The sequence below is a fragment of the Macaca nemestrina genome, chromosome 6, assembly GCF_043159975.1.
Source record: "Macaca nemestrina isolate mMacNem1 chromosome 6, mMacNem.hap1, whole genome shotgun sequence".
NCBI lineage: Eukaryota > Metazoa > Chordata > Mammalia > Primates > Cercopithecidae > Macaca > Macaca nemestrina.
The window spans coordinates 14,257,101-14,272,676 of record NC_092130.1 but is presented as its reverse complement, the minus strand read 5'-3'; the positions used below and the strand labels follow the sequence as shown (position 1 = coordinate 14,272,676).

General features: G+C 36.1%; 1 protein-coding gene across 8 annotated transcripts in view; it reads left to right on the top strand.

Moving 5' to 3' along the window:
* Positions 1-15,576, top strand: part of LOC105480824 (teneurin transmembrane protein 2) — a 3,943,693-nt gene that overhangs the window by 1,846,170 nt on the left and 2,081,947 nt on the right. The window lies entirely within an intron of this gene.

Sequence of the window (15,576 nt, the reverse complement as noted above, 5' to 3'; positions counted from 1 at the left end):
CAAATTTCTCAAGTAGGTTTTTTTCCTTCATCAGTGTTAATGCATTGACATGCAGTAGGGAAATTAGCCTTGAGTTATATGTATCAAGAGAAACAACAAAGCAATGTGCTTTGTTCCTGGCAAGCTTACTTAATCTCTCAGATATGTAAAGAGGAATCAGAAAACAATATGATCCAGCTCATCTTCTTAATCAGAATCCTAGAATGAATGTTGGAGTAAAAAAGTACCATAGAGAATACCCAATCTAGATCCTTCTTTTCCTGTTTGAGAAAAAGGAGATTTCAAATGCTCAAATAACTGACCCAAGGCCTACAGGCAGGTGTCTGTCAGTATCCAAACAATGCAAACAAGAAACCAGTGCTTGATATTTCCAATTTCATTTTACCATTTTACTATTCCAGCACCATTGCCTAATCAATAAAAATCAACTGAGAGGTTTTTTAGAGACAGAGATATCTAAGATTCTCTCTTGGAAGATCTGTATTAATAGTTGGAGTAGAGTCTGAGATTCTGCTTTTGACAAATGCCCTGGGAAATTCTTAGGATACAGAATTACAGAAAACTCCACATTGCATCATTCCGTCTTCAAAGATAAAAGATCACTACTAATCAAATAAACTGATATAGAAATTTCTAAAACATATGGTTATGAACTTATTTTAAAACATAGACTTATTGTCTGTATTTATATATTAGACCTTGGAGTCTAATATATAAATGTTATATATTAGACCTTGGAGAAGCTGTGCATTTAGACCTGTATGATGCATCCATTTATAAGTCAATTGTCCTGGGATCTGCTTTTATATTTATGGTGTTTACATGTCTGTCATCTGTAATATTGGTATTTTTTAGAGTTCATCTAGATCTTTGACCATTCAGTCAGCACTCCGTTTAGTAAGATATGGAATTCCAAAGATGCACTAAAACGATCCCAACTGTGCTATAGGAGATGTGCAATAGGAACTAATGTCAGGCAGAAGCAGTTAAAACACTTGGCAACTGCCTGAATTGCTATGCTTGCCATTTCCTAGAGATAATGCAAATTGTGCTTTGGCAAGAGATTACCTGTCGATTTTTTTTTTTCTTATTTTGTAATTGCTCCCTCACAAAAAAACCCCCACAGGTTAGAATGTACCGTCTGCTGTCCATGGTCCTAATTGTGGTCTTTGATGGGAAATGGTACCTTTTACAGAGCCAGCTTGTGAAATCCTTTAACAGATTTTTTGTGATCCCTGTAATTCTGGCAGTGCCAAGCATATCTGAGTACTAGATTCTACACCCAGTTAGTTTTCCCCCAAGTCACATGAGCTAAGCGTACCTGCAATCATTTAGATATACATGGTTGACTTTCAGGTAATTTTCAGAGAAAAAGAATGACAAATGAACAAAAGTTGAAAGTTACATTTAAAAAGATAGCCTTAACCTCTAAAGTTTACATGGCTTATTTTAGCCATTTCAGAGGCTGTATACTCAACTTCTTGTGTGAATTGTGCTTTTAAACCATTCCATTTGACAATTAAAATGGAAACGTGGATAAAGCCATTGTTTGTTTTTTCTATAGTCCCATCAATGTGCACTGTGCTGAACAATAGTCAGGGCATGGCAAACAAAGGCTATGCCCTGTGAAACTTACAATCAAGCTGCATGATGCAATGCAGAACAATACAATTCAGAACAAGCATGTGGTGATTAACAACCTTTCTAAGTGGCATTCTTTGCAGAATAGGAGTTTATATATATACGTATAAATCAGTGGGGTTGGGGGGCGGACATACAGTTTCATCTGTAGGGACTTTGACAGAAGATGCAAATCAGCCGTGGGTGCATAGACCAAGGAGAAAAGAAGATTAGAAGGATAGTATGATCAGTAACTAAATATTTCAGGGAGCTGTCTATGCACTGAATGGAGAACTGGAGGGCTCCTAAAAATAATGAGTATAGCCACCTTATGAAAGAAAATAGGAACCAACGTATTAATTAAGAAGAGTCCCTTTCTTTCCAGTATTTCAGAAAAGGGGATGGGTTTAAAAGCAACCATGGAGAGCACTCGGGGATAATCATGTACGGTGTGTGCTTAAAAGTTTGAAATTTTACTTGAGCCATGAGGCATTTGATAAATAAATTATCCATTGATTAATGGAAGAAGTAATGCAGTTTATCTAGAATTGAGTGTTGAGGAGTCCTTAATCCAAAGCCATGACTGTGTGGATTCAAACATATTTTAGAACTTAATCCAGTGTTGTGTTTGTGTGTCTGTATGGGTATGTACAACATTTCAGTTAAGTAGAGCAGCTACTGAAAGTCATTTATCTTCACTCCAGTAATAATGGCTAATATTTATTGAGTACCTACTATGGCAAAGTAGTATTCTCAGCAGTATTGATCTTATTCAGTCCTCACAGAAGCTCTGTGAGGTAGGTATTATTACTATTTTAAATCCCATCGCACAGGGCTGGGCACAGTGGCTTATGTCTGCAATCCTAGCCCTTTGGGAGGTCGAGGTGATCAGATCGCTTGAGTCCTGGAGTTCAAGAACAGCCTGGGCAACATGATGAGACCTCGTCTCTACCCAAAATACAAAAATTAGTGGGGAGTGGTAGCACATGCCTGTAATCCTAGATACTTGGGAGATTGAGATGGGAGGATCACCTGAGCCCCGGGAGGTTGAGGGTGCAGTGAGCCATGATCATGCCACTGCACTCCAGCCTGGGCAACAGAGTGAGACCCTGTCTCAAAAAAAAAAATCCCATTTCACAGATGAATAATTTGAAATACACAGAGGCAAAGCAACTTCTAAACCCCAATAGTCTGGCTCCAAAATCAGTATTCTAATCACTATGTTATAAATTCTTTTCAAAATTCCAGGTTCCCATTCTCAGAAAAAACTACCTTGATGGAAACCTCCTGTATTTTTGTGAAGGATAGGGAACATTAATTTATTTGTGTTTGTGTAATACCATATAGTATTCTCCCTATAGGTTTGCATTCTACTAAAATCCACTATATAAACTGACAAATTAGTGTGAATAAAATGATAATATTTGTGTTAAGTACAATAGATTCAATATCAAAAAGACTAAATAAAATAATAGAGAGGAACACCATGTAAATATTCTCAGTCCCCTAAAGAATAATATAAAACTAGGAAATAAAATATTTAATAGATTAAAGTCTGAGCCCCTGAAAAATATTAGCACGGAGTCATTTGCTATATTTGTTCACTGTAGAAGGCCCCAGGGTGGTTTATGGCAGCCTGGGTTCAACAGTATCACACTCAAACAGATTATAGCTAAATGTGAAACTTAAATAGTTTTCTTATTGTTGATCTCAGATATAGCAATATCAAAGGTGTTTCTTGCTATGCAGGGATCCCCAACCTTGCTTTTTTTTTTTTTGGGGGGGGGGGTTTCTGTTTTTGCTGCACACAAGCTATTTCTTTATCCTGGAAGCGTTCATAAAATTCTTAAATGTGAATTATTTTAGGTAATGTTTTATTTTAAAACACAGTAGGCTCTAAAGCACCTTTTGCTTTAGATACGGGGACATGAAAACCAACTGCCATCAGCACCTTTGCTTTCAGAATTATTATGGCAGTCCCAAAAAAGTTGAAAAACACTAGTTCAAGAAAATGAGTAAAATACCAACAGTATTGAAGTATTGTATCTTCCTTTCTTGTGAAGCTTGCATAATATTTGTGTTCCTTGAGCTTGAATAACAATTGTCTCATCTTCTCAACACCAAACAAGTGGTTCACCAAATAAACAATCAGGAAAGGAGAATACAAAAAATTTTGTTAAATACTGTATTTGCAAAAGAATTTCTAAAACTCCCAAAATGATGTTAAGCAGATATGCATTTGGCTTTTAACTGTAATAATGTAGGTTGGAGTTACAGACAAGCGACAACAACAAAAACTATAAACAGAATTTAAGGGTACAAAGCACTTTTGCTTCAACTGATGTGATTCAAGGGTGCAAAGCTTAGGGATGATTTTACCTCATTCCCAAGCACTACTATCAATTCCTAGGTCTTTTTGGAGACAAGTTTTTTTTGTGTTTTTCAATCTCATCCTTCTTTTTGCTCATTTTTTTTATTATTTTAAAAATTTTATCAGACCTTTCCTAGATTAAACAAAACTACCATGTTTCAAGTCAAACAAGTATGATGATTTACTCCCTTTGAGGATAAAATTCCCAAAAGTACGATCTAGATTTTCTGTTTTGCAAGATACAGGGTCTGCTCCATGACCTCACTGAAATATCTCTTTCGAATATAATTAATAACTCTATTGGTATTTCTTACCTCTTCCTAAGTTAAGATATAATTTATATATCATAAAAAGCACAGATCTTAAGTAGTTATATGATTTATATATTTTGTAAACCACATGCCTATATATATACAGTACATTTGTATTATTCCAGAACATTCCCTCATCTCATCTTCTAGGTGTGATGAAAGAAATTAGAACTGTTGCTACTACAGAAGAGATAGACAGGGTGGTTTCTTTCATCATAGGTTATTTTTTCCTGTTGTAGAACTTCAAATAAATGGGATCATACAATGCATACTTTTCTGTCTAGCTTCTTTCACTAAGTACAACATCTTTAAGTTTCATGAAAGTTGTTCTGTGTAGCAAGTTTATTCTTTTTTATTACCAAGTGCTTTTCATGTTAGGAACATACTACAATTTATTAATCCATTCCCTTGTTTATGCACATTCGGATTTTTTACAGTTTGGAACGATTCTGAGTAAAGCTGCTATGAGCATTCTTTCACAAGTCTCCTTGTGAACACGTTTCCGTTTCTCTTGGGTAAATGCCTAGAAATAGAATTGCTGAATCATAAAGTAGATGTATGCTTAACTCTGTAAGAAGTTTTCAAACCATTTTCCTAAGTGGAGGTACAACTGTGTGTCCTCATTAGTAACATATAAAGTTCTAGTTACCATATACTCCTGCCAATCACTGGTGTTTTCAGTCTTTTAAATTTTGATCATTCTAGCAGATAGGTAATGGTATCTCTGTGGTTTCGATTTGCATGTCCCTGATGATTAAGGACGTGAACTACTTTTCCTTGATTTTCGTGTCCCTTTGTGAAATATTTGCTTAAGTATTTGGTCCATTTTTATTGTGTTTAAAAAATTATTTAATTGCAGGAAACCCCTCCCTCTTACCATATATACAAATTAATTCAAAATGGAATATGGACTGAAACATAAAAGATATCAAGACTATAACACTTTGAGAAGGAAGTATTTTTTAAAAGTTTTTTACGTTGCAGTAGGCAGACATTTCTTAGATGGGACTGAGAAACACTGTCCATATGATAAAATATTGCAATATCTGGTTTTATGAAAATTAAAAATCTCTGCTCAACAATCGTCACTATTTAAAAAATCAATAGGGAAGACACAGACTGCGAGAAAAAATTCACAATACATGCATCTGACAATGATTTGTAGGCAGAATATATAAATAACAAATGATCTTTTAATTATTAAATATATGAGCTTTTCATTTCTTCCTTCTATAGTTTGGTTTTTCATATCCTTTGGCCCTGTTTGGCCACCCACTTCTCCTTGAAGATTACTTCTCTTTTGGCCGGGCGCGGTGGCTCACGCCTTAATCCCAGCACTTTGAGAGGCCGAAGCAGGCAGATCACGAGGTCAGGAGACCAAGACCATCCTGGCTAACATGGTGAAACCCCGTCTCTACTAAAATACAAAAAAAAGAATTAGCCGGGCGTGTTGGCAGGCGCCTGTAGTCCCAGCTACTCAGGAGGCTGAGGCAGAAGAATGGCTTGAACGTGGGAGCTCGTAGTGAGCCGAGATCGTGCCACTGCACCCCAGCCTGGGAGACAGAGTGAGTCTCCATCTCATTAAAAAAATATATATATATATACACTTTTCTTTTAGCTGTTGTTATTTTCCTTATTTGCACATTTTAAACTCTCTTTAATTCATCCATTTTATGCTTTTTCACGGTTCCTCTTTGGATATCCAATTTTCTGATGTCTTGTCCTACTTATCTACTCTTTTCAGTCTACACTTTTCCCTGGATGATCTAAATTCTTGCCACTTACAATGTGATCTTCCACCCAACAGCGTCAGCATCACCTGTGAGCTCTTTCGAATTGCAGAATGTCTATACCAGGCCTATGCATCACATCTGCCTTTTAACAAGATCCCCAGGTGACTCCTATATATGCACATTAAAGCTCGGGAAGAAGCATTGTTGTAATTTATATCTATGGTTTCAACTGTCTCCTCTGGTGATAGTTTCTACATATTTAGTTCATACTATTCTCCTGTGGTCCAGATTTATACCTCAGTGTGCTAAGCATCTCCAGATGGCTGATATTTAAGTAGGTATGTAAAACACAATATGTTCAAAACAAACTTATTATCTTTCTCTTCTTTTATTTCCCTATCTCAGTTAATGAAGAGGCCAAGTCAAATGATGCTTTCTCTTACAAAATAAATGACTAAATATTTTTTTAATATAAAAAGATTCTACTTAAAATAAAATGATATTGCAATACCCAGTTCTGTGACTTAGAGGGCACGGTCTGACTTGGCATGGAAAGACAAAAAATTAAATAAAAACTGTTATAGTGAATAAAAAATTGGGATAACATACGTTAACTCCCTAAAAGAAAGATAACCATTTAGTATCTTTCTTCCTAAGTAATCTCAAAGTTTGAAATTAAAACAACTTTTTATACATGCAAACAGTTCAGCACCTCACAGGGAAAAGAACATAAAATGCTATATATTTTGTATATACCTGTTATATGATGTCAGAATATCATCAAGTTTTTATCCCATCAACAAATATCTATCAACAAAAAATAAAAATAAAAGCAGTATTTCTACTCAGTTATTCCTAGTCACAAAAAAGCAATTCATTCCACTAGAATGAGAAAAGAAAATGTAAAAAGATTTGATTTCTATTATAAAAAGACTAGAAATTATTGTTGAATTGCTGAACTGAATTATACACATCCCATAGGTACTGAGTTCAATGACGGTTACATTTTTAGTGAAAATATTTCATTCTCATTCCAAATGGCAGAGTGTCTTCACAGTTATGTCACAGAAGGTACTTTTTCTTACCATTTCTCTAAGGTAAAGATAAAAATTCATGCATCCCATTTTACTGAGGAAGAAATTTCAGATGAACTTTTATGCCACCCCTAGCACCATTTTTTTTAATGGGCATTTTTGGTTGTAATACTTTAGTCTTGTCCTCTGCTAAGTACATAACATCAAATATCAGTAAGCATGACTGAAAAGTGGTGATAGTCTTCCCATTGTATTTATAGTAATAATCATGTCATTAATCAACATTTATAGGGAACATTTTTTGTACCTCACTTTATGTTCGTTATTTCACTAAATCCCTACAATAGCCAATGATGTTTAGAGCTGTTGGTGACTTTCTTACCCTCTCACAGCAAGAGAAATTCTACTTAGTATTGTTTAATTGCAAAGTCAATGTTATTCACCATTCAAACATGAGGGTGTAGAAATTTGTCTTCACAGTTTTTGTTCATATCTCTTGTTTGAAGAAATAATTTAAAAAGAGGAAAACCTATCCCCTCTACACCTCTAGAGGGTAAATTTTCTGCTCTGTGGAGTCAGAAGGAGGGAATCAGTCAGAGAAACAATGAAAATGATGATAACTGTGTCTGTTCTATGGAAGAGAGGAAAATGAATTACTTCATGGCATCAGGGTGCATTTGGAGAGTAAGGGCTGCAAGAATTCCAGAAAGAAATTTTATTTTTGACCAATGTGTGGATCCTCCTCCATGCCCTATGATTAGGCCAAGAAGTACCTGCTCACTCCTAGTAGGGACAGACACTCACACACCTATTTCTGTCTAAGTTTCAACATTAGTGTGGACCCCCAAGTTACCACTTGTACAACTAGATGCATGAATGTTTGCAGCTGGGAAAATAAATTTTTCACACATTGCTGGAGTCCTAACCCTGAGCAGACACAGCATCCTCCCAGTATACAGGTTTTCTGAGTGAAATCAGTGCTGCTGACAGGATCCACATTTTCAATCTATATTCATCTACACAGCATCATATCTTCTTGGGAAGGGCATTGTCATACAGTTGAAGCTAATGTTCTGGCAGGCTTTTATCTTGCTAGTCTATCATTACAATCCCAACTGAACCGGAAGCCTTCAGGGGTTTTCTGTTGCTCTCAGTCAATCAGAATGGCAGGTACCGACTTTTCGTAACATGCTGATCCAAAGGAGGCAGTCACTGCATGGGGTTTCCATGTTCGGCCTCTTTTCCTCCTTGTGCATGGAAAACCTGGAATAATTAATTGGAAAAAATTGAGAAGCATTAGGTCTGCAGTATTTGACCAGGCTATGAGTTTCAATTAATGTTTGTAAGTTTCCAGTTTCCTTTCTAGCTGTTATCTAGTAAGCTGCTGCTAAAATTTAAAGTTCAAGAAGAGCTTTCCCAGCTGTATAGCTGTTAACTGCATCTTCTTAAGGAGTCAATATTTAGATTTTGAGAGGGAAAAAGTGACTCTAATAATGCAAAATGCACATGGAACTGGTTAGATATATAAGACATTTTGCAATATGTACATTTTCCCCATAGCTGAGGCCTTCCTTTAAAGAACAATTTTTATGAAAATTATTATTACAGATTTTTTAAAAAATTTCCTGCCTTCTTAAACAGAATATGTTGAACGTAGTTTAGCTTTATTCCACAGGGCTCAGGAACATTATGATGAATATCCATTATTGTGTTATGGTATAGTGATGCTGTGCTAGGTTCTATGTAATTTAGTAAGTCAGATTTTCCTGTAGGCTCTTGAGTTTCATTCATTCATTTACTCACTGATTCATTCTCTCTAAATTTATTGAGTTCCACCTATGTGCCAAACACTTCTCAATATCCCTCAGTAAATCAAAAGAGACAATGTCCTTGTTTTCTTAGATTTAATCTAGTCTGAGAGCTGGGTGTAGAGAGAATGAATACACATAAAAATACGTAATACAAATCCAATACATGACAAGAAGATAAAGAATTGGATGCCACCAAAGAGAAAGAGAAGACTTATCTAATTCAGATGAAAAGGGCAGGGAAAGATTCTGAGGAGTAAGTTTCATTTTTCCAATGAGATTTTCAAAATTAGGAATTAGCTGGAGTAATGGTATGCATGTGCGAAGGACAAGGATTGAACGAATGGCCCGTCTGGCTGAAGCATAATAAGGAGAAAGAGTTTTAAAGAATACTCGTGCTGTTAAAAAGTTTCAAGAAAAGAAATTGCCAACTACTTCTTAGGAGTGATTTAAAAATTTCAGAAAAACATAGTCACAAAATTATGAAAACATTGATAACAAAAAAGTTGATGTTTTCAGAATTAATGAGGATTTAGGTCAAATGCAAATATATTTTAAAAGTTGTCTTTATATTCATTATTTTTTATTAAATTTTTTCTTAAGTTATTTGAGAATTCTCCATGGAAAGTTAAATGAGTATGATGTGGGAAAACACACACACAATTATTTATACCAATTGACACCCTGATATCATTGTTTCCCAGATTAACACTTCATTAAAACCTGGAAATGTCTATAAGCGGGATCTTTAAACAAACAAAATATTATTTTACTTACAACAGCATGTTGCTGGTATGAGAACAGTTTGTATGTGAAGCAAATGGAATTATGGTTAATTAGCATGAAGTTTCGTTCAATGAATAGTGAGTGAAACTCAAAATAGTGGAAGTATCTATTTGGATTATTACTAAAATCAAGAACAAGATGATTTTACCAAATGAACTCCCTGCTTTGTTTTATTCCACAGAAACAATTTTCTCTTGAAAAAAAAATCAAAATTAAAATATCCTTAAATCATGCTGATAATTCCCTTGAATTATTGATTACTTAAATTAGCATGTAGAAAATATTTTACTTCCCTGAAATTGATTTTCTGTTGATTTTTTAAAAAGATGCATAAGATACGTGGATTGATGCTTAAATTCATTCTAAGCATTGAAATTCACTAGCTAATTAATGATACTCAGTATGTGTTATTCATAATATACCCATAAAATTGATTATTAAAACCCAGAGCAACAGATTTTCATACTGCAATGTATGTGTACTCAAGACAAAACTAATTCTAGTGCCTGCTAATACCAGCATTATTAGAAAACCTTTTCCTTGTTTTACTTTTTGAATGTAATTAGAAATTTGCTTAAAAATCCCCACTGATGTGAAATGTTAATATTAGTGCAATTAATGAAATGCTAATATTTATGAATTAATTTGTGAAAATCTTGATGAAAGGAAGCTAACCGAAATCATTTATGCAGAATCTACCAGAGGACACAGTTTGTCCTTGGTGACTTTCTCATTTTGCCTTCAGAATATTATTTAGTAAAATAGTCAGTTATATTTCAGGAAATGTTTGGTTGAAAGGGCTCTCTAAGACAAAGTTAACAGCAGCTTCTAACATAGATATATTAATTGAAAATATTAGAGATGATATTTCTCAGCCACTAACTCAGATGTGTAGGGGAAAAATGTAATTTTTGTTTTCCACAGTTTAACTTTGTCTCTATCTTGAGCTTCCATTCTTCCTGATGACCAAATATGTAGTTTTAGTCTGAACCATGTGGACTCCTTTATTTCAGGATTAAATGCAATTAATCCAGTGTCTGTTCCTTCCACTCCACGCCTACATCTCCAGGTACATCTGATTTCCTGAACATCCTATTGGTATGTGCTCAAGCTTCCTTGTTCAGACCAATACTCCAACCACCATGGCAAACTCTTTTCTTCTTTGGCATCTTTGCATCATGTCTGCAATTTCTCCATGTCTTCCAGTTCTTAGTGTCACAGTGTCATCATCTTTTATTACACAAGAAAACAAATAGCATCCCCCCATGCCATGTGACATGTGTTGGGGCTGATTTGTTTAGGCATGCTCTATTCGTCCTAAGATGTTGGTTCTAGAAACACAGTGGGGTTTGTTGTCTACTAGGGCATATGGCAGGTCCTGTTTAACTTCAGCTCTCCTATTGCCTCACAGAGGTCATAGCAGAATTAACTGACTTGGCAAATATTCTTCACATTTTTTTCTTAGTTTTGTCTGGATTTTGACTTTTTAAATTTACATCCACAAATTTGATATCCATGGCAACTTCTCTTTGGAGCAATAGTGGCCTCTTGATGGATGGTTCAGGCAAGAAATGAAAAAAATTGCTGATGTCAAAAGAGGAAATAGCTCCTTGGTCAATGCTTCACATTGACTAAAAATTTGCAAAAGAAAAATGAAAGAAAAGAAAGTAGGAAGGAAATTATGCATATTAGCATGGGACTTAGATAACAAACTTTTGCAAAGCCTTTGTTATAAGACCCCAGAATATCATTATAATTAAGGGTAGCCAAGGCAAAATAGCAAATTCAGGAAGATGCCTTCTAATTCCTCTTCATCCTGTCTTGATACTACTCTTCTTTCATTGCACAGTCTTCTCATAAATCCAAGTCTCAACTTCAGAGACTTCCCATGGATCTTTTAACCTACGTTGTATTAGCATTTCATTGTTTAAAAACCTTCCCTCCATTGACAGATGGGTGGATTCCAAAAGTTATATATATATGCATATATATATTCACACACACACACACACACACACACACACAAACATGTGGAACATAATTCAGCCATTAAAAAAGAAAGAAATCTTGCCAATTGCAACAACATGGATGAACCTGAAGGTTATTATGTTAAGTAAAATAAATCAGACAAGGAAAGACAAATCCTGTACGATCTCACTTATATGTGGAATCTAAAAAAGTCAAACTCACAGAAACACAGAGTAGAATGGCGACTGCCATTTCTACTGGGCTGCGGGATGAGGAAACGGGGTGATGTCGCACCATACACACAATGTGAAGGGTAACTGTGAGGTGATGGATGTGTTACTTAACTTGATTATGGTAATCACTTCACAATATATGCGTCTATTAAATATTCACAGTGTACACCTAAAATTTAAGTAATTTTATTTCTTAATTATATCTCACTAAAGCTGAAAAAATTTAAAAAATAAAATCTTTTTCTTTAAAATCTCTCTCTGTGGATGCAACCAATACGCAATGCTGCGTCAAATACACATTTTGACAAGGGTCTTCTGGAGATAAACTCTTATCACAAACATAGCTGAATTATTCTGAGGTACAAAACAAGATAATGGTGGAGAGAATTTTATCAGGCTAGCTACTTTGTGGACACCCCATGGATAAGATAGACTGCTTCACAATTAATAGTTAAGATGCAGAGAATTTTAGGAAATTTGAAAGCAAGTTTATTATTCATACAAGGGATACCTGGGGAGAGCAGGGTGGGCACAAACAGATCCAGGCTGGCTTGGTCAAGGCAGAAGGAGGGGATTGAACCATCATAGAGGTTAGGGGATAAGGCTGGGGGTTGGCTAGATTTGAATTTCCCACTGGGGCCAAAGGAGGGGGCATGCATGAGCTTTTTGATCAGCCTGTCCAGATGTGGGGCTAGCAGAAAAGAGAAAAGTGAGGCTTCGGAGTGAGTGGTCAAATGTCAAAAAATGAGGGTAAGTCTCTTTTTCACACTGATTTTTCCCTGCTATTTGGAATGACTGGTCATTGCCCAGGGCTTCCTTATTCCAGAGAACAAAGGCAGCCTCCCCCCAGAATACACGAAACTGCAGTGAGGGGTGGTAAGAGACCATGATGATTACACAGATTTGGGGAATATGAAGAAATCCAGGGTCTGGTTCCTTCTTTCCTTTTGTACATATTTCCTGAGGTAGATCTGGAATTACACACAGGACCCCATGATCCATGGATCCATCTTCTCTAAAGCTAAAATAGTAGAAAAGGATAAAAAATACTTTAATGCTTCAAACATGATGTGCTAATAGAGTAATAATATTTGTAGGGCAGGAGCAAATGTGTGGCATTCACGATCAATTTTAAAATTAGACCTCAGTGTGTATTCCTTTATTTATTCATTCATTGTTTTTTAAACAAATAAGACCATATCTACTTATTTATCCAAGCAGCTTTCCAGGTGTTGAGATACATGAGCGAGAAAGATAAATGACCTGACCTTATGGAGTTTGCTTTTTTTTGAGACGGAGTCTCGCTCTGTCACCCAGGCTAGAGTGCAGTGGCATCATCTCAGTTCACTGCGAACTCCGCCTCCTGGGTTCAAGCGATTCTTCTGCCTCAGCCTCCCGAGTAGTTGGGACTACAGGTGCGAGCCACCACGCCTGGCTAATTTTTGTATTTTTAGTAGAGATGGAGTGTCACCGTATTGGCCATGCTGTTATCGAACTCCTAGACCTCGTGATCCTCCTGCCTCAGACTCCCAAAGAGCAGGGATTACAGGCGTGAGCCACCGTGCCCAGCCAGAGTATGCTTTTTTATAGATGACAGTTAAAAGAAAAACAGTACAACTTCAATTCTATTAAGTGCTATAAAGGAAGGCCTAACCTAGTTTTGGGTACAAGGAAGGCAGCCCTTGGGATTGATGGTTTGCCTGAAACCTGAGGCATCAGCCCAGAAAGTCTTTGAAGAAGTCAATTCTGGGCACAGGAGTTCCCATTTTCTAATTTTAGTGTTTAGCCAGCACTATATTTAATTGGCCAGATAGAAATAGGGCAAAAATTGAAATGGGCCTCTCTGCCTCTGTAATGAATTAAATAGTTTTCCATAGCATTAGCTGTAAATGACACTACTGAACTGACAATTTCTTTCTTGTTTGGGCTTCATTTAAACTTCTGAATGATATTAAGAGGTTATTAGAGATTAATCTCCAATTAGGTATTCTGATAGCCCAAGAAATTGTCAAAGGGTCCCCATGGCCATACTTTTTTAGCATTAAAGAGATACTGAATTAATAATATTTTGCCATCTCTTCAGACCTTTAAACTCCTGTGACTGATGTCCAATCATTTAGCCCACTTAAACAGAATGTCACACTGTGAGCCTTCCATTCTGAATAGGTCACTGTAGGCTAGTGCTCATTAGTGTTGAGTGTGCATTTCAGAAGCTGCAGCAGTCACTCAGCCCCCATGTTTTAAGATAATAAGTAGAAAATTGTTTTCTTCCAAATGGAAGGGTTATGAAGACAGTGCCATATGTCATTATTATTGTGACTAAAAAATGTCATCGAGGCTCTATAGTGCTCTATAATGCTTCACCATAAGGCCATAAAATCATGTTGGGATAGTGAGTGAGGCTCATGGCATGGTTCCCAGACCCATCTGGAGTGCTGTGGACTGCACAGGACAGAGTCCAAGAGCCCAGCATCGAAAGCAGGAGGGGCTGGGCGAGGCAGCTGTGAGTTATGTGGGATTCTCATCCACCAAAGCAAGACGTGAATGCATTAACCAAGTACTGGCAGTGAAAATTTAAAGGAAAAGGTCAGGAAGGCATTATCTGGAAAGAATCTCCCTTACTTTGTTCCCCTGAAAAGTTAAAGGTTTATTTTCTTTCTCTTTTACATGTTTGTTTTTCAAAGCTTACCTCTTTACTAGACTATGAAAAGATACGTCATCACTTTGAAATTTATTTTTAAATTAACTTTTTCTTTTCCTCATCTGGTTTCTTTAATTACATTGCGTGCACCAGCTATGTATATTCTAGTAATAATAAGACTTCCAAAGGTGTAGACTATAAGACTTAACTAGTAATTCTAAACTGGGAATTTCTAAGGGAAACATGGTAAAAAGGACTCATATATTGGTTAGAATTAGATGAATTTTGTAAACATCTGTTATTTTTGCCTTCTAACATTTCTCCCCCTTCTGGCAGGAGCTCCTAGATTTTATTTTCCTTCAGGGAACTAATTTCACCCTTTACTTGACTCTATGGTTTTGATGGGACTGTCAGTAAAGATACGTCACCTTCCTGCGCCAAGGGAGGATGGACATGTGATCTAAGTTACACCAACAAGACTATATTCTTCTGTATTTGAATTTTAAGCAGAGAGACAGAAAGGTGGAAAATGGTTTTCCCTGACACATTCCTGTGGGGAAAATGTAAAAGAGTGCCTTTAAAAAATGTTGTTGTTGTTGTTGTTGTTTTTTAAATTTTAAGTTCTGGGGTACACGTGCAGGATATACAGGTTTGTTACATAGGTAACCATGTGCCATGGTGGTTTGCTGCCTTTTAACTTTTCTACCTTAGATTGCCAAAGCAGCCCTGAGTCATGTTCTTACCAAGATCTGGTTGTAAAAGAGTTAGTCCTTTTACTTGGGGAGCTATTCTATGTCCTTCTAATATATTAAATTTTAGGCAAAATTAGTTCTTTGGGCTGTATCTAGGAAAATTACCTGATTGCGTGATAATCAAACCTTCATCCAACCTGATAAACCAAATAAATAATTAGCCAAAAAATTGGCAATATAGTAGATATATTTGATTTTGTTGTTAGGGACTAATATGTGTTCGGAGGAGGGGGCCACTGAAAAATCAATGGGGGCATTTGAATTTGGAAGGTCATAAATTATGGGCTTTGAAATTTGCTGTTTGATACAGTGTAATCTA